This window comes from Mytilus californianus, unplaced genomic scaffold, assembly GCF_021869535.1.
Source record: "Mytilus californianus isolate M0D057914Y unplaced genomic scaffold, xbMytCali1.0.p SCAF_9, whole genome shotgun sequence".
NCBI classification, from domain to species: domain Eukaryota; kingdom Metazoa; phylum Mollusca; class Bivalvia; order Mytilida; family Mytilidae; genus Mytilus; species Mytilus californianus.
In genome coordinates, this window is record NW_026262745.1 from 81,769,855 (window position 1) to 81,790,873 (window position 21,019).

Consider the following 21,019-nt stretch of genomic DNA (forward strand, 5'->3'; position numbering starts at 1 on the left):
AAAAATAAAATGCATCTAGATGAGACACGTTAAAAACTTTAAAAATAGTATAGCATATTAGTCCCAATTAATTTTATAGTGATTCATTCATCAAAAGGGTATATGAATTGAACAGGACAGATTCAATATAAGTTATATATAGAAAGCGAGACAACTCTAAAATATTTTCAAAAGTCGAACACACCTAAATGCGATCGATAATTTTACATTGGAATGTGATCTTTTGTTCTAACAACCAATCAAATTGAAGTAACTGTCTAGACAAACAAAACTATGTTGTCATTTTTAATATCCAATAAAGTGTTATTGTGTAAAAAATACTTATAGAATAATTGTCTTTGTTGTGTCATTTTATAATACGTGTATGCGTATTCAATGTATCTTTTAATTGTGTACTTGAATAAACGAAGTGCATCTATGTCTTTGTCATGAAAAACTTTTAAATTCCGTGATTTGAATATGCAAAGTCGGGCTACACTAAGGAAAAAATTTAAAAAATATGTATTAATAACTTGTGAACGTTTCAAAAACCCAAGTAAAAATAACTGTTCATAATCAATAGAATTAACCATATCAGGCGGGTAATTGATAAAAATGTTGTGTAATATGTCTTTCAGGTAATCATGAAGTGGTTTGAACTTTTGACAAAGTACAAACATGTGACTAAGATTTTCTATACCCTGGCCGCACGTTTTGCATGTGCTAGTATCTGCCTGACCTATTCTGACCAACTTTTCGAGTGTAAAAATAGCTCTATGGACAATCCTATAGTTTAAGCAATGACAATCAGGAGGTAAACAACACTGATTGACAACCAAATAAAGATTTTTGAAATTGAGAGACGGATATAGCTCCGCCCAATGCTTTTCAGCAGAGGGCGTTTCAAAAAATTTTGTCAAAAGAAGGCTGTAAAATAATTTCGTCACAGCACTTCTAATGTGAATTTCTCTATCGTTATCTAAACAAATTTTAACAATCGGAGTAATCTCAACATTTAGAGGATTTTCGGATTTTAATAGTTCTTTCCACTCGTCAGGAATACATCGAATGATTTTTTCAAAAGCTGTTTTTATTTGTTCTGTTTTTTCATCAGGAAATTTTTGTTTTATTATTTCATCTATTGAATTCGATGTGAAGAAACCCGGCATAAATTCATAGCAAATGTCTTTTATTCGTATCAAGCCTGTTTGAATGAATTTTTCAAACAGAAGCATTTTACCGTTGCATGTTATGTTTGGATTACAAAACAGCGGATTATTATATACATGTTGCACTTGAAAATCGATTTTCAAATTGGATTTTATTTTATAATACGCGTTTATCATTTCTTGATAGTAAAGCGGTAAGTGTTTAATCTGTTTTGAATTTAAATGCGTATAAACTACATCTTGTTTTAAATCCATATTATCGATTTTAGAGATAAAGTAATCAAACGCACCTTTCCAAATTGATTTACATTCAGGGTCCAAATATTTTTTAAGAAATTTTAATCTAAAGGCTTGCATTTTTAGAAAAATATCAGGAATGTTTAAGCCACCTTCCAGTTTTGTACCTACTACACTTTGATATTTTACTAAATGTGATTTACTTTGCCAAAGAAATTTTATAACAATTAGTCGGATTTCATTTTTAACTTTTTCCGGCAATGGACATACAGTTACAGTATAATATAACCGCGACATTATGAGGGAAGTTAAAACTGTAGCTCGACCTGGTAAAGTTAATTCTCTTTTATTCCAAAAGAATAAAATTGTTTTTATCTTTTTAATTTTATCCTTCCAGTTAAGAAGTTCACATAACTCTTTATCCTTTCCAACATATATGCCTAAAACTTTTGTTACATTTTCACTTTTTTGTATTTGTAATTTATTTAACTCTGAATCAGTAATACTGCCAGAACCTAAACTCATAATTTCAGATTTTTGTTTATTAATTTTAGCACCAGAAGCCTCACTGTACAAATTAAGAACTTTGAAAGCTTCATTTACAGATTTTTTATTTGAAGTAAAAATATTTGTGTCATCTGCGTGTTGAAAAATTTTAGCATTTACATTTGACTTTGGGATATTTACACTCTGAATATTTTTATTTTTAATTATAGCTTGACCTAATGGTTCTGCCACCAACACATAGAGGAGAGCAGAAACTGGACACCCTTGTTTTATTGAATTATTTAGTTTAACATACTTTGTAAGGAAACCATTACATTTTACACTGCTGTTTACATTGTTATAAAATATTTTTATCCACTGCATAAATTTAGGACCAAAACCAAATTTTTCTAAAACTAAAAACAGATAATCATGGTCAACTTTATCAAAAGCTTTTTCCTGGTCAACTTTAATAAGATAGGCTTCTAAATCATCATTTTCAATTATTTCAATTAGATCTCTTATACTTGATGTAGTGTCTGCAATGTCGCGGCCTAGTATGCAACATGTTTGAAAACTAGACACTAATTTCGGTAGAACAAATTTTAATCTATTGGACATTATTCTAGCAATTATTTTGTAGTCTACACAAAGCAAAGATATCGGTCTAAAATTTTTTAATAGATTTTTATCCCCTTTGTTTTTATAAACTAAGTTTATTATACCATGCCGCATTGATCTTGTTAGGATGTGATCTTCTTCTATAACTTTAAAAATTTTAAGAAAAATCTCACCAAACAAATAAAAAAATTTACAGAAGAATTCAACTGTTAATCCATCAGGACCCGGAGATTTATTTTTTGACATGCCAAATAATGACGATTTAATTTCATCTAGAGTTAAATCGGTTTCTAAATTTTCACTATCTTCATCAGAAACTTTTTCAGAAATATATTCCAAAATTTCTTTTGCCTTATCTTTATTTATTACTGTACTAGAGTATAACTCTTTATAAAATTTATATACTTCTTCTAGAATGTCATCTGTACTTGTTAAAATTTTACCCTCGGTTGTTTTTAATTCTTTTACAGCGTTACTATTTTGTTTATATTTTTCAAGTTGCAAAAAATATTTTGAACTTTTATTTCCGCTTAGGATTGAACTCAGGACCTTCCGCGTGTTAAGCGGATGTGATAACCACTACACCACGGAAACCATGAATGACACTTGGCTTATTCATTTATTTATCGGCTGACCGACTGATCATTGGCATATTGGGTTAGTTTTTAAAATACTCACTTTTATTACCGTGTTTTTAAGAATATTGTATAAAGCTTTTAACAACTCCTTCCTGCAAAGTATATTAAGCACTTCTAAGACCTAAAAGAAGTAAATGATGGCTCCTGAAATAGGGAAGCGTTCAGTTATCTTTTTATCTTTTTTCACCATGTGTCAGTGTTACATTTTTACCAGTGTGGACTATAGTTATCTTAGTTGAGAGGCCCAAGTGAGACTTTGATGATGTGCCTATTGTATACCGGTTTTCACATGAAATTTAACTTAAGTATAAGTTCTAAAATATTAGATAAGTAGAGTGTCCGGTTCTGTGTTGTAGTGGTTATCACGTCTGCTTTACACGCAGAAGGTCGCGAGTTCGAACCTCGCCAGAACCTGGTATATTTTTGCAAATGGTGACTCCATTACTTTAAATATTCAAGCTGTTCGTGTGACTTCAATTGTTTGAAACCTAAAACTAGGCTAGATATAATTCAGCAATAATTTTTGGCAACGAGGGCCACTGATGCGGTAATCCATGGAACAACCGATCATCTCCCAAATAGTATATAGACCGAGGCAAAGTTGAGGTCTATATAGCTTTTGGGAGATGACAGAACGGTTCAGAAACTGACATTTGGTACAAAGTGACATTAATCAATTTGTTATATATCATACTGAATGGTTAAAGTGCCAGTTGAAAAACACAACAGTTTCTTTTAACGTGTTACAATTTGTTGTAGCTATATTTAGACCATTTAGAGTTTTAAAGAAAATCCGTGCAGTCTTTCCTACGCTACTCTCAAAATGTAAAAATTCGGCATCGAATCAAAAGAGAATAACTACATGCAATGGTACCGATAATATCCTTAACTAAAACAAGTTGACAAATGATAGGCGTACATTGAAAACAATACAAATAGGACCTATTCAAGTACACCTTTTTAGGATGCGCTCGTCTATAACTGACAATCCTAGTCAATTAAGATTGGAGTCGAGTGCACCCGCACGAGCGGGGTTCGAACTCACAACCTCAGTGTTGACTGGCTAGTGATTACAGTAGTAACTACTTAGACCACTCCGGCCACCGAGGCCCCCCACAGCCTTGGAAATGGAGTGTTTATTCTGCCTTCTTTTCTTTTCTTTTCGTTTTTTTTTAAGTTAAGAAGACTATTACATGAAAAGGCAAATTTATCGATAAAAGATTCTCACATTTGTACAAGTGGACGCGTCAGTGCCTACATAAAAAAATCCGTCCTTGTCCAGGCCAAAAAAAAAATATGTTTCCGCTGAGGATTGAACTCAGGACCTTCCGCGTGTTAAGCGGATGTGATAACCACTACACCACGGAAACCATGAATGACACTTGGCTTATTCATTTATTTATCGGCTGACCGACTGATCATTGGCATATTGGGTTAGTTTTTAAAATACTCACTTTTATTACCGTGTTTTTAAGAATATTGTATAAAGCTTTTAACAACTCCTTCCTGCAAAGTATATTAAGCACTTCTAAGACTTAAAAGAAGTAAATGATGGCTCCTGAAATAGGGAAGCGTTCAGTTATCTTTTTATCTTTTTTCACCATGTGTCAGTGTTACATTTTTACCAGTGTGGACTATAGTTATCTTAGTTGAGAGGCCCAAGTGAGACGTACTTTGATGATGTGCCTATTGTATACCGGTTTTCACATGAAATTTAACTTAAGTATAAGTTCTAAAATATTAGATAAGTAGAGTGTCCGATTCTGTGGTGTAGTGGTTATCACGTCTGCTTTACACGCAGAAGGTCGCGAGTTCGAACCTCGCCAGAACCTGGTATATTTTTGCAAATGGTGACTCCATTACTTTAAATATTCAAGTTGTTCGTGTGACTTCAATTGTTTGAAACCTAAAACTAGGCTAGATATAATTCAACAATAATTTTTGGCAACGAGGGCCACTGATGCGGTAATCCATGGAACAACCGATCATCTCCCAAATAGTATATAGACCGAGGCAAAGTTGAGGTCTATATAGCTTTTGGGAGATGACAGAACGGTTCAGAAACTGACATTTGGTACAAAGTGACATTAATCAATTTGTTATATATCATACTGAATGGTTAAAGTGCCAGTTGAAAAACACAACAGTTTCTTTTAACGTGTTACAATTTGTTGTAGCTATATTTAGACCATTTAGAGTTTTAAAGAAAATCCGTACAGTCTTTCCTACGCTACTCTCAAAATGTAAAAATTCGGCATCGAATCAAAAGAGAATAACTACATGCAATGGTACCGATAATATCCCTAACTAAAACAAGTTGACAAATGATAGGCGTACACTGAAAACAATACAAATAGGACCTATTCAAGTACACCTTTTTAGGATGCGCTCGTCTATAACTGACAATCCTAGTCAATTACGATTGGAGTCGAGTGCACCCGCACGAGCGGGGTTCGAACTTACAACCTCAGTGTTGACTGGCTAGTGATTACAGTAGTAACTACTTAGACCACTCCGGCCACCGAGGCCCCCCACAGCCTTGGAAATGGAGTGTTTATTCTGCCTTCTTTTCTTTTCTTTTCGTTATTTTTTTAAGTTAAGAAGACTATTACATGAAAAGGCAAATTTACCGATAAAAGATTCTCACATTTGTACAAGTGGACGCGTCAGTGCCTACATAAAAATATCCGTCCTTGTCCAGGCCAAAAAAAAAATATGTTTCCGCTGAGGATTGAACTCAGGACCTTCCGCGTGTTAAGCGGATGTGATAACCACTACACCACGGAAACCATGAATGACACTTGGCTTATTCATTTATTTATCGGCTGACCGACTGATCATTGGCATATTGGGTTAGTTTTTAAAATACTCACTTTTATTACCGTGTTTTTAAGAATATTGTATAAAGCTTTTAACAACTCCTTCCTGCAAAGTATATTAAGCACTTCTAAGACTTAAAAGAAGTAAATGATGGCTCCTGAAATAGGGAAGCGTTCAGTTATCTTTTTATCTTTTTTCACCATGTGTCAGTGTTACATTTTTACCAGTGTGGACTATAGTTATCTTAGTTGAGAGGCCCAAGTGAGACTTTGATGATGTGCCTATTGTATACCGGTTTTCACATGAAATTTAACTTAAGTATAAGTTCTAAAATATTAGATAAGTAGGGTTAGCTGAATTGAGCACAGCACATGATGGAAGTGTAAACAATTCTCCGTGAAAAATTTCGTTGTTTTTTACGGATTATATATGATATATGCATAAACAAAGGTAATTCTGATGAACATTGCTTTGATATTGACATTTCGAAACTGATAAACTGTTTATTTATATGTTGTTTACCCCTACTCTGACGATTTAATCGTTTGGAGGAGGGGGTTGATTTGGGTGCGCTTGACTTTTTTTTGTTAGGCTGTGCTTGCTTTGAAAATCAAAAATGTCTCAGTCGGAGCTGAATCGTCCAAATTCCGGAAATTCTCGTAGAAACCCAAGGGATAACAGAAATCGATTTTCGAAACAGAATTATGTTACTGATAATAAATATTACCAGCGAGAATGTACTGTTAGGGTGGAAAAAATTCCGACACAAGTAATTGGAGAAAGGGTTGTAATAGAAGATATTGAGACTTTAACCGGAATGAACACTGTATTAGCAGTAGTACGATGTGATTTATCGTCATATGATGTAACATTTGACTGTAAAGAAAATGCATTTAAGGTGTTACGGGGCGTAGAAATTGCTAATAGAGATTTCGAGTGCAGTATGATGTTTTCGGACATAACTGTAGTTTCAGTAATAAAATTACCGTCATATATTTGTGACGATGAGATTACAAGTAAAATTGAAAGTAAAGGAGTGAAAGTAGTTTCACCTGTTTATAGACGAACCGTACCTGGGACTCAAGTTGCTGATGGCACAAGATTCATGAGGTGTAAGTTTCCTCCAGGGGTGGTATCCCTGCCGTGGTCAATGCCTTTTAAATTTGGTACCGACACCAAATATTATCGGGTGGTTCATAACAACCAAACAAAAGTCTGCTCAGAGTGTTCATCTCCTGAGCATATGAGAAAAGATTGTCCACATTTTTTGTGTTATGGATGTGGAGATACTGGACATGCATTGAAAAGTTGTCGAGCAAAAAAATGTAAATTTTGCCATAATTTGCCTTTAAAATGTGTATGCAAGCCTTCAACAAGATGGGAACACGAAAGCCGTAACCGAGAAGAAAATAAAGACAATTGTCCGGACTGTGGACAATATTTCTGCATGTGTAAATGTAGGATATGCGGAAATGCGAACTTGAAATGTACATGTGCTTGCTACAGATGTGACACAGTTCCATGTGTATGTAAATGTCACCAATGCCGAAGTGATCCGTGCGTTTGTCCTTGTACTGATTGTTCCAAATATCCGTGCGTATGTCAATGTACAGAATGTGATCAACCGTTAAAAGATTGTATTTGTATGGTAGCTAATGACAATGATTCAGAAGTTATTATACAAAGAAGACCAGATGAAAATCATGCAGATGATGAGGATACTGAAACCGTGGTAAAGTCTATTGTAAGTGAAAATGTACATGACAATGAAAGTATAGCAAGTGAAAACTGTATTGAAGATGAAGCAAAACAGGGCGGTGAAGCTAAAATACAATTGGATGGGACAGACAAAATTGGAAAAACAGACGTTTCAAATCTAACAATAGTAGAAGTAGAAGTGCACAATGAGCAAAATGGAGCTCCAGATGGTTTAAAGAGGAAGCGACCGATTTCAGAGGATGGTATTGATGACAATGATGATCATAGAACAGATAGCTCAATTGAAACAGATATAATTGAGAGTGAAAGTCTTGTTACCGGAACAGACAGAGAATTGAGTGAAGGTAAAAAAATCAAGAGAGATGATGATACCACTCCTTCTTGCGATACTGTTGTAGGAGGGAGTGATGAAATTAATGATGTTGATATGGAGAATAGTCTCTCATTGAATGAAATAATTAGCACCCCGGTTGGTGATGAAGTAATCACCACTGAAGGTGCAAAAGAAAATGAAGAATTGTCTGTCTGTTCTGGTGATGGGTATGAAAGTTCAGTAGAAATACTGGATATAAATAGTGATGGTGATGTTAAAAATGTGGGTAAATTTATTAGTGCTAAGCAAGCTCGAAAACTTAAAAAAAAAGAGAAAAAGCTTGAAAAGAGATCAAGAATTAAACCTACTCCTAATCTAGATGGTAAAGGTGTTAGATCTGTAGGTCAAAATTGTGAAAGTACTAAGATGTAAACAATGGATAAATATGTAATTCTATTTTATTTCATCTTTACAATGGTGCTTATATGTTCATTTAATTGTAATGGACTTAGATGTGTAAATAATTTTCAGAACTTTGTTAGTGTTATTGATGATAAAAAAATTAGCATTGTACTTTTACAAGAGACATTTTGGGATAATAATTATATAGATAGTATAAAGCATTTATATCCAGGTAAGATCACTTGTAATAATGGTTTGAATTGTAGACAAGGTGTTGCTGTACTTGCAAATAATTATTGTAAAGATAAGATACAATTTGTTTATTCTGATGAAAAGGGTAGATTTTTACATGTTACATTTCTTGAGAATGAAAGATTGTACAATATTATATCGTTATATGCACCAAATACGGTAACTGAAAGAACAGAGTTCTTTGAATTTGTAAAACTGTATACGGAGAATATGGACAATTTAATTATTGGAGGCGACTTCAATACTAGTTTGTCTAATTTAGACAAAGGTGGCAAAACAAAACATAGTGTAGATGAACCATGTAGAAAATTATATCAAATAGTTAATGATAATAATGTGTATGATGTGTGGCGTGCTAGAAACACCCACAGTAGAATATTTTCATGGAAACGTATTAGTAATAATGAGTTACAACAGAGTAGGATAGATTATTTTTTAGTTAGTAGACACTTGTCACCATGTATTCAAAATGTATATTATAACTTAACTAGTTTAAGTGATCATGCTTTTGTTATATTGAATTTAAACTGTAATAATATAGAAAGAGGTCCTGGTTTGTGGATCCTTAACAATACACTTTTACAAAATGAACAGTATGTTAGAAGAGTTAAGGAAATTATAACTGTAGAAAAAGAAAATGAGTTATATGATAGAGATATTTTGATATGGTGGGATAATCTTAAGTATAAAATTAAAAGATATTCCCAAATTTTTTCTTCCTCTTTAGCTAAAGAAAGTAGAAGAGATTATTTCAGGTTAGAAAAGCAAATTAATACTTTATGTGAAAAAGCTGCCAATGGCAATGATATTGATATAGCTAAATTGGAAAGTTTGAGATTAGAATTGTCTCAATATGAATTAGAAAAATGTAGAGGCGCTGTTCTCAGATCTAAAGCTGTTTGGGCTGTTGAATCAGACAAAAATACAAAATATTTTTTAAATTTAGAAAAATATAAACAGGAGAATAACTCTGTAAAGGAATTGTTGAATGTGAATAATGAATGTGTTAATGACATTAATGGTATTTTAGATTTGCAATATGATTTTTATAAAGAATTGTATACTTGTGTAGATACTGATGATATAAAAATGAATGAGTTATTAGATTGTGTAGATGTAAAAATAGATAAAAATGATCATCAGTTATGTGAGTCAGATATTTCGTTTGATGAAATAATAAAAGCATTATCTCAAATGTCTAAAAATAAAAGTCCAGGATCAGACGGACTTACTGTTGAGTTTTATTGTCATTTTTATTCTGAGCTTAAGTATGTACTTATGAAACTTTATAATACTATTGAACAAGAGGGATTTTTAAGTAGATCAATGAAATGTGGTGTTATTAGTCTTGTATTTAAGAAAAAAGGTGACAGAAGATCACTTAAAAATTATAGACCGATATCTCTGTTACAGGTTGATTATAAAATCTTGGCCAGAATAATGGCAAATAGATTTAAAACTGTATTACCAAAAATTATTTCTGTAGACCAAACTTGTTGTATAATTGGTCGAGATATATCTAATAATGTAGCAAATGTCAGAGATATCATAGAAATTATTGAAAGAGATGAACTTGAAGGTTATATTATCAAAATTGATCAAGAAAAAGCATTTGATAGAGTTAGTCACTCATATTTATTGAAGGTTTTAAAAAGATATGGTTTTGGAGATAACTTTATTAAATGGATAGAAATATTTTATAATGGTATTAATAGTGCAGTAAAATGCAATGGTTTCTTAACAAATTATTTTTGTATTAAGAATGGTATTAGACAAGGCTGTCCTATAAGTGCATTATTGTATGTTTTAGCTGCTGAGCCCTTACATAGTAAGATTGTTAAAAATGATTTGATAAAAGGTATTGTTGTTCCAAATAGTGAAAAAGAAGGGTTAATTTTTCAGCATGCAGACGATACAACTTTATCTGTTTGTAATAAACAATCTATATCAGAAGTTTTTAAAGTTTTTGATTTATATAGTAGAGCAACTGGTGCTAAAATAAATAGACAAAAATCTGAAATTTTATGTGTTGGAAAGGGAGAATTGTCACCTGTAGAAAAACAGGAGTATGGTTTACAAGTATGTGATAATAATGTACAATTACTTGGTATTTATGTTGGAAAAAACAGAAATATATGTGATGATTTAAATTGGAAAGAAAAGGTATCAAAATTGAAAACTCTTTTGAACATATGGTTACAAAGGCAATTAACGCTGCAAGGTAGAGTTATTGTTGTAAATACGTTGATGATGTCTAGATTTTGGTACACTCTTTTTGTATCCTCTATCCCTGAATGGGCATATAATGAGATAAAGATTTTATGTGTTAATTTTGTATGGAATAAGAGATCTCATTTGGTGAATTATAATGTTATAATAAATCCTAAATGTAATGGAGGTTTGCAATTAGTTGACATGAAATGTAAAGTACATGCATTTAGATTAAAGTTTTTAGGAAGATTAATAAATGATGAATATGATGTATTGTGGAAGTATACTTTTAAATATTTTGTATCAAAGATTTATAATATGAATCTAGGGTTAGAAGTATTGTTTATTCAAGTACCACATTGTGAGTTAAAATGTTTACCGATTGTGTATATTGAAATGTTAGAAGCTTGGTATGTTTTGAGACGGAAGTCTGAATTGAAATTAAGTGTAGAAAATATATATGACCAACCATTGTTTAAGAATCCGGAGATTGTATTGAAGGATAAACCAGTACTTTGGTATGATTTTATAAATGCTGGTATAGTTAGTCTTAAGGACATATGTTATGAGGTTAAAACAGGATTTTTACCTGATTGTGCTATTGTTGAAATAATACAAAATGTATTTGAAAATTCAAATGTAAAGAATGTTATTGATCGTTATCATTGTTTAATTTGTGCAATTCCTGATGACTGGAAGCAGACCGTGCATAGTGAATTGCATCATAGGAATGCAAAAAGAACAATAGACATTTCTGTTATTATTAATCATGTACCATTTGAGTTACCATTGTGTACTGTTAAAAAGCTGTATAATTGTTTATTAGATGATATTTGTAAAGATCCCTGTGGTATTGAAATGTGGAAAACACTGTTCAATATTGATGATAATGACTTTAGTAAAATCTGGTGTAATGTAAATTTATTCTGGAAACCTGCAAAGTTTATTGAGCTAGATTACAAAATACTTCATAATTGTATATTCACCAAAAGTAAATTCAAAAGAATTGGATGGTCTGATGATGATTTATGTGATGTTTGTGGTAATGAAATTGATGATCTAGTACATATGTTTATAAACTGTGATGAACTTTTAGAATTTCATAACTATTTGTCTGAATTGTTTGTGAAATTATTTGGAAATTGTGATTCTGACAGAATAAGTGGTGTACAGAGTGAACATTTGCTACTATTTGGGTTAAGTTGGAAAATGAAAGGTGTTAATGACAGTTTTGTTAACTTTCTGCTTTCAACTGCAAGATATTGTATATTTAGAAGAAGGAATATTATTATGAATGGCAAAACAAATGTTAATTTAGTTCAATTTTTCAAGTACACACTGAAACATTATGTCATATATTTTTATGTGTATATGTGTCAAAAACATAAAATACATTCTTTATTTGAAAAGAAATTTTTGCTTGATAATCCTCTGGTTAAAGAAGTAGATGATGATATAATATTTAAATTGTAGTAATTTGAATATAAAAACTGATTGTGTCATGTAGACATTTATACAGAAGCTTGAAATTGAATGTTATAGACATTTTGAATTGATATTGACACTTGTGATATTGTTTTATGTATTTTAATGTGTATAATATGATGTCTTATTTTAATAAAGATAAAAAAAAATCACGTCTGCGTTACACGCAGAAGGTCGCGAGTTCGAACCTCGCCAGAACCTGGTATATTTTTTCAAATGGTGACTCCATTACTTTAAATATTCAAGCTGTTCGTGTGACTTCAATTGTTTGAAACCTAAAACTAGGCTAGATATAATGACTTCAATTGTAATATTGGGTTAGTTTTTAAAATACTCACTTTTATTACCGTGTTTTTAAGAATATTGTATAAAGCTTTTAACAACTCCTTCCTGCAAAGTATATTAAGCACTTCTAAGACCTAAAAGAAGTAAATGATGGCTCCTGAAATAGGGAAGCGTTCAGTTATCTTTTTATCTTTTTTCACCATGTGTCAGTGTTACATTTTTACCAGTGTGGACTATAGTTATCTTAGTTGAGAGGCCCAAGTGAGACTTTGATGATGTGCCTATTGTATACCGGTTTTCACATGAAATTTAACTTAAGTATAAGTTCTAAAATATTAGATAAGTAGAGTGTCCGGTTCTGTGGTGTAGTGGTTATCACGTCTGCTTTACACGCAGAAGGTCGCGAGTTCGAACCTCGCCAGAACCTGGTATATTTTTGCAAATGGTGACTCCATTACTTTAAATATTCAAGTTGTTCGTGTGACTTCAATTGTTTGAAACCTAAAACTAGGCTAGATATAATTCAACAATAATTTTTGGCAACGAGGGCCACTGATGCGGTAATCCATGGAACAACCGATCATCTCCCAAATAGTATATAGACCGAGGCAAAGTTGAGGTCTATATAGCTTTTGGGAGATGACAGAACGGTTCAGAAACTGACATTTGGTACAAAGTGACATTAATCAATTTGTTATATATCATACTGAATGGTTAAAGTGCCAGTTGAAAAACACAACAGTTTCTTTTAACGTGTTACAATTTGTTGTAGCTATATTTAGACCATTTAGAGTTTTAAAGAAAATCCGTGCAGTCTTTCCTACGCTACTCTCAAAATGTAAAAATTCGCCATCGAATCAAAAGAGAATAACTACATGCAATGGTACCGATAATATCCCTAACTAAAACAAGTTGACAAATGATAGGCGTACATTGAAAACAATACAAATAGGACCTATTCAAGTACACCTTTTAGGATGCGCTCGTCTATAACTGACAATCCTAGTCAATTAAGATTGGAGTCGAGTGCACCCGCACGAGCGGGGTTCGAACTCACAACCTCAGTGTTGACTGGCTAGTGATTACAGTAGTAACTACTTAGACCACTCCGGCCACCGAGGCCCCCCACAGCCTTGGAAATGGAGTGTTTATTCTGCCTTCTTTTCTTTTCTTTTCGTTTTTTTTTTTAAGTTAAGAAGACTATTACATGAAAAGGCAAATTTACCGATAAAAGATTCTCACATTTGTACAAGTGGACGCGTCAGTGCCTACATAAAAAAATCCGTCCTTGTCCAGGCCAAAAAAAAATATGTTTCCGCTGAGGATTGAACTCAGGACCTTCCGCGTGTTAAGCGGATGTGATTTTTTTTTTTTTATCTTTATTAAAATCAAACATCATATTATACAAGTAAAACAATATATAAAATCAATTGTCCTTGATTGTTGTCATTATATACTAACTTTGTATTTACAATACATCTACTACTGTTAATTCACATTTAAAGTACACAATATAAAGTATATAAACTAATTACAATTTAAAGACTAGAATATTGTCTGTTTCTTCTAACAATGGGTTATCTAATACAAACTTCTTTGAAATATATGACTCATATTATGACATCGACAGAGATAGACATGAATATATGTTACATAATGTTTTAATGTATATTGAAATAATTTTATCAAATTTACATTAGAATAACCACTATTCAACAAGTTTCTCCTTCTGTAGATACAGTATCTGGCAACAGACATAAAAAAATTTAGAAACGTATCATTTACACCTTTCATATGCCATCTCAAACCCAAAATCAATAGTTCCTCACTTCTTACTAAACTAATCTTATCTGAATCACAGTTTTCAAAAATTCTAACCAACAAAGATGATAAATAATTATGAAAATCTTGAAGCTTATCACAATTCATAAATATATGCAGGATGTCCTCCTTTTCACTGCAACATACTTTACAAATATTATCATCACCTAAACCTATCTTATGAAGTTTTACATTGGTAAAAATACAGTTATTTAACACCTTAAAGTCTAACTCAACCAAGTTAGAAGGTTTCCAATACATATTAACATGTGTCCATATTTTACTAAATGCTTCAGAACTTACATCAAATTCTGATTTCCATAACTCAATACCAACAGGTTCTTCAACAATATTTTCCAACATAATAGTGTATAATGTTTTAGTACTACATAGTTTCAAATCATAATGCACATTTTTACAAATAATTGAAATGTCTATTGTTCTTGGTATATATATTCTGTGAATATCAGTGTTCACTGTGTTTTTCCATTCTACAGGTATAACATTCAACAAATTTCTATATCTATCAATTACATACTGTACATTAACATCTTCATATACAACTTGAATCATTTCAACTATAGCATGATCTGGCAAGAAACCAGTTTTTACTTCAAAGCATATATCTTTGAGACAAACAATACCAGCACCTATAAAATCGTGCCATACAATTGTTCTGTTATTAACTATAATATTAGGATTTACAAACAAAGGCTGATCATAAATATTTTCTACAGACAATGGAAACTCTATTTTTTTCCTTATACAATTCAGTGCTTGAAAAAATTCTTGATAAACAACAGGAAGTTTTTTCAATTCACAATTAGGTATCACTGAATAAAAAACATTAAGACAAAGTTTCATATCATAAATTGAAGATACAAAATACTTAAATGTGTATTTCCATAATACTTCATATTCATCATTTAACAATCTGCCTAGAAATTTTAGCCTAAAAGCATATATTTTACATTTGATATCAGCAACATTTAAACCACCTCTACTTTTATCATCTACTATACAGTTATATTTTACTAAATGACATCTATTTTACCATATAAAATTAAGACAAACTCTTTTTATCTCTATATAAGCCCATTCAGGCAATGCAGTAACAAACAATGCATACCAAAATCTAGATAACATTAGTGAATTGATAACACTAACCCTGCCATGTATAGTAAGTCTTCTCAATAACCATATGTTGAGAAGGGTTTTTATCTTAACTATTTTATTTTTCCAATTCATTTCATCACACATTTTTCTATTTTTTCCAATAAAAACTCCCAACAGTTGAAAATAATCTTCACAAACTTTTAGACCAATGTGATCTTTTTCTAATACAGATAATGTACCGGTACCTAAACATAATATCTCTGATTTTTGTCTGTTTATTCTGGCACCTGTTGCTTTGCTATACAAATCGAATTCCTTAAATACTTCAGGAATTGATTCCTTATTACATAAAGACAAAGTTGTATCATCAGCATGTTGATAAATCAAACCAATCTTGTTACTTTTTGGGATATTAATTCCCTTTATATTTACATTTTGTACAATTTTACAGTGCAGTGGTTCTGCAATAAGTACATATAATAAGGCACTAATTGTACAACCTTGCCTAATACCATTCTTTATGACAAAATACTTTGTTAAAAATCCATAACATCTGACTGCACTATTTATACCATTATAAAATATACTAATCCATTTCACAAATCTCTCACCAAAACCAAATTTCTTCAATACTTCTAACAGATAAGTATGACTAACTCTATCAAAAGCATTTGCTTGATCTAATTTAAAAAAATATCCCTCAAGATCATCTCTTTCAACAAGTTCCATAATATCTCTAACATTTGAAATATTATTTGAGATATCTCTTCCCATAATACAACAAGTTTGATCTTCAGAAATTATCTTCGGTAATACAGTTTTTAATCTATTTGACATAATTCTTGCTAAAATTTTATAATCTACTTGCAATAAAGATATTGGCCTATAATTTTTCAAAAAATTCCTTTCACCTTTTTTCTTATAAACCAGACTTATAATTCCACATTTCATTGATCTACTTAAAATACCTTCCTCTTCAATAACATCAAACAATTTCAATAACACATATTTTAATTCAGAATAAAATTTACAATAAAACTCTACAGTAAGTCCGTCTGAACCTGGACTTTTATTTTTAGACAATTGATTAATAGCTTTACACAATTCATCTTCTGTTACATCATCATTACATATATTGTTATCATCATCATTTACTGTTTTTGTAACAAAATTTAACAATTCTGACATCTTATTTTCATCAGTAGTTACACATGAATATAAATCACTAAAAAAACTATGTTGTAATTCTAAAATACCATCAGTATCTGACACAGTATCACCATTATCATTCAACAATTCTTTTATAGCATTACTCTCTTGTTTATACTTTTCTAAATTTAGAAAGTATTTTGTATTTTTATCAGACTCCACAGCCCATACAGCTTTAGCTCTCAATACTGCTCCTTTACACTTTTCAATTTCTAAATTTGACAGTTCTAATTTAAGACTTTCTAATTTGGCAATATCAATTACAATACCAATAGCTGCCTTTTCACAAAGGTTATTGATTTGCCTTTCTAATCTAAAATACTCTTTCTTGTTTTGTTTAGCTAAATCAGATGACAATATCTGAGAATATCTTTTAATTCTATACTTTAAGTTATCCCACCAAACTAAAAAATCTCTATGAAATAATTCACTTTCTTTTTCTTGTGATATAATATCTTTAACTCTTTGTACATATTCTTCGTTAAACAACAATGTATTATTCAAAATCCAGAGTCCAGGACCTCTTTCAATACATGTACAATTTAAATGCATAATAACAAAAGAGTGGTCACTCATACTAGTAACATTATAATACAAACTTTGTACAAAAGATGACATACTCCTACTAACAAGAAAATAATCTATTCTACTTTGTTGTAGTTTACCCTCTGAAATTCTTTTCCAGGAAAATATTCGACAATCTGGGTTTCTAGCCCTCCATATATCATATACATTATTATCATCCATCAATTTAGTCAGTTTTCTATAGGGTTCATCATTTATATGACAAGTTTTACTTCCTCTGTCTAACACAGACAAAGAGGTATTAAAATCACCTCCAATAATCAAATTATCTAAATCTTTAGTATAATCTATCACAAAATCATAGAAATTACATCTATCAGAAACTACATTAGGTGCATACAAAGAAATAAAGTTTACCAATGTATCATTCTCATAATAAGTCACATGAATAAATCTACCTTGATCATCTTTATAAATACATTTTATTTTATCTTTATAATAATTGCTAGCTAGAACAGCCACACCCTGTCTGCCATCCATACCATTACTATAATAAATATCACCTTCATACATATGTTTTACACCTTTAATAAAATTATCATCCCAAAATGTTTCTTGAAGTAACACAATACCAAATTTTCTGTCTTGTACAGTACTTAGAAATCTTTGCAAATTTACAACATTTCTCATACCATTACAATTCAAACTACATATAACAACCATTACAAAAAATATTAAACAATGACATATATATCTATCCATTTTTACTTTTTGTATTTTTTGACAAATTTCTAACAGTTTGACTATTCAGATTTGGAACAATTTTTAGTTTATTTCTCCTTTCTTTTTTCTTTTCTTTTTTTCTGATTTTTTTTAACATTTTGATACTAATACATTTTTTCATCCCGCTATCAATAATTTTACAATCTGTATTCAACTCTACATCAGAACAAACAAATGATTCCTTATTATTACTTGCACCTTCAACATTGACTTCTTCGTCATCATCACAGGTGCTATATTCATCATCCATATCTATCGAGTGCTCCTCTGTTGCCATCTCCACATTACACTCTTCTGTAACAATAATGTCAACAGGAGAGCACTCTTCATTTTTTTTCTTTTTAACAACCTCATCAGAATCACTGTCTGCTCTTTTGTTTTTATCTTGAACCTGTTCAATTACATTAATATCATCATCACCATCATCACCATCATCAAATATTTGATCATCCCTGTCCAATTTCCGTTTCCTGCTGTCCTCCTGTATGCCACTACTATTGGCATGGACCTCTGCTACAACAATTTTAACATTCATATGGGAATCAACTACTTTTTTCAACTCTGTTTGTTCATCATCAATTATATTTTCACTACTTTCTACATCATCATCCTTAAATTGTATAACTACCTCACTGTCATCATCCTTATCTTTATCTTCATCAATATTTTGATCCATACAGGTACAGTTATTCAATAATTCCGAACAATTATCACATTTACATTCACAGGGTTGCCTATCACAGTCTTGACAGGGGCACACACATGATTCCTCATGGCAGTACATACAACTACATATACACGGATATTGTTCACACTTTAAACAAACACAGGTGCAAACCTTATTGCCACAAATACTACATTTGCACATACAAAAGAATTTTCCACATTCCTTACAATTCTTTGACGCATCAGGTGTCCTATTGTTCCTTCCAAAAGTACCCCGAGTACAAACACACAATAATGGTAAATTGCTACACGACTTGCATTTAGTTGCTTTGCAATACCTCTTTGGATGTCCCACCTCACCACAGCCATGGCATTCAAAATGAGGACAATTATTTTTCATGTGATCCGGCGACAAGCATTCCGAACATACTTTTGTTTGGTTATTATGTTTCAGTCTGAAATATTTCGTTTCAGATCCTATTTTGAACGGTATTGTCCAAGGTAGAGCTACTAATCCCGGAGGGAACTTGCATCGCATGAACCTGGTACCGTCCGCAACTTGCGTACCTGGAACCGTTCTTCTATATATAGGAGACACGACATTAACTCCTTTAATAGCTAGTTTAATTCGAATATCTTCATCTGGAACATATGACGGCAGTTTCATTACAGACACAACAGTAATATCAGAATGCATTAAGCTTACTGAATATTCCCGGCTTCCAATAGATATACCACCCAACAACTTTAAAGCATTCTGTTTACTATCCATAGTTACATCGTACGAAGATGCATCATGCTGAACCACAGCTAAAACAGTATTTAGTCCTGTGATAGTCTCAACTTCTTCAATAATTATTCTCTCTTTAATAACATTTGTATTTAATCGTTCGATCCTGATAGTACAATCCCTTGAGTACGATTTATCTCCAACAACATAGTTTTGTTTCTGTCGATTTTGAGATCGAAAATGTTTGTTAGTCACCTTATCCATTTTTCCGAACGCAAAACAAAATAATTTAAAACAACGAAGTAAGACACGTTACTGTCCCCTTCACACTGGATCCCCTTCCCCTTATCCTGTTTGCCGATAAACAGGAATAAGGGTACTCATACAAGTCAAAATACAGTCAAAAATGAACTTTTCACATTAATCAATACTATATACAACAATTCGAGTAGAAAACATTCATCCAAACTCACCAATTTCGGAAAATTTATAGAGTCCTATAAACACTACATGTTGACCTTCCGGTGCGTTCGAACCATCCCTAAGCGGATGTGATAACCACTACACCACGGAAACCATGAATGACACTTGGCTTATTCATTTATTTATCGGCTGACCGACTGATCATTGGCATATTGGGTTAGTTTTTAAAATACTCACTTTTATTACCGTGTTTTTAAGAATATTGTATAAAGCTTTTAACAACTCCTTCCTGCAAAGTATATTAAGCACTTCTAAGACTTAAAAGAAGTAAATGATGGCTCCTGAAATAGGGAAGCGTTCAGTTATCTTTTTATCTTTTTTCACCATGTGTCAGTGTTACATTTTTACCAGTGTGGACTATAGTTATCTTAGTTGAGAGGCCCAAGTGAGACGTACTTTGATGATGTGCCTATTGTATACCGGTTTTCACATGAAATTTAACTTAAGTATAAGTTCTAAAATATTAGATAAGTAGAGTGTCCGGTTCTGTGGTGTAGTGGTTATCACGTCTGCTTTACACGCAGAAGGTCGCGAGGACTTCCGGTTAGTGTTTTGAAGTGTATACACGTCTTTTGAGAGTAGGATATATTTGATTCAGTTATCAAGGTTAAGCTCGGAATTCCAAGCAGTGAAATGTGTATTATTTTCGGACCTTGTATGCAGTAAGTCAATTAAACTATTTTTTAAGAGAATAACCGTTTAAAATATCTATTTTAACGGCTGAATTGTGTATCGAACCTGATCAGAGGCTCCGTTGGTTTATTTTGTTTCATTGATGAAAAATTTGACTCTGCGTTATGGATAGATTACCTAAGTTTCTTATAAAGGCAATAGAATGTGCATGTGAAGAATATGGAAATATAACATATAGTTTCCATGGTGATAATGACAAAACAAGAATTTCGATTATGTTCTCGAATACTGATACAAATAAGCAGGTAAAACGTAAATCAGAATCGGCAAGAAAGAGAGACAATAAACGTTTGAAAGAATTTAATTTCATTCAAAGTAACACAGACGTTTTGAACGTTGATGATAATGAAAGTATTGTAATTGATAATATGAACAT

The 21,019-nt window shown here is 31.8% G+C and overlaps 6 non-coding genes across 6 annotated transcripts; 3 read left to right on the plus strand and 3 right to left on the minus strand.

The window, feature by feature from the left end:
- Nucleotides 1–3,013: 3,013 nt before the first annotated feature.
- Trnav-aac (transfer RNA valine (anticodon AAC)) lies at nucleotides 3,014–3,086 on the minus strand. The gene has a single exon. It is a non-coding gene; the product is annotated as a tRNA-Val (tRNA).
- Nucleotides 3,087–3,471: 385 nt separating this feature from the next.
- On the plus strand, nucleotides 3,472–3,544 carry Trnav-uac (transfer RNA valine (anticodon UAC)). The gene has a single exon. It is a non-coding gene; the product is annotated as a tRNA-Val (tRNA).
- An 883-nt stretch (nucleotides 3,545–4,427) lies between these two features.
- On the minus strand, nucleotides 4,428–4,500 carry Trnav-aac (transfer RNA valine (anticodon AAC)). The gene has a single exon. It is a non-coding gene; the product is annotated as a tRNA-Val (tRNA).
- A 389-nt stretch (nucleotides 4,501–4,889) lies between these two features.
- On the plus strand, nucleotides 4,890–4,962 carry Trnav-uac (transfer RNA valine (anticodon UAC)). The gene has a single exon. It is a non-coding gene; the product is annotated as a tRNA-Val (tRNA).
- Nucleotides 4,963–5,846: 884 nt separating this feature from the next.
- Nucleotides 5,847–5,919, minus strand: Trnav-aac (transfer RNA valine (anticodon AAC)). The gene has a single exon. It is a non-coding gene; the product is annotated as a tRNA-Val (tRNA).
- Nucleotides 5,920–12,971: 7,052 nt separating this feature from the next.
- Nucleotides 12,972–13,044, plus strand: Trnav-uac (transfer RNA valine (anticodon UAC)). The gene has a single exon. It is a non-coding gene; the product is annotated as a tRNA-Val (tRNA).
- The last annotated feature ends 7,975 nt before the right edge of the window (nucleotides 13,045–21,019 follow it).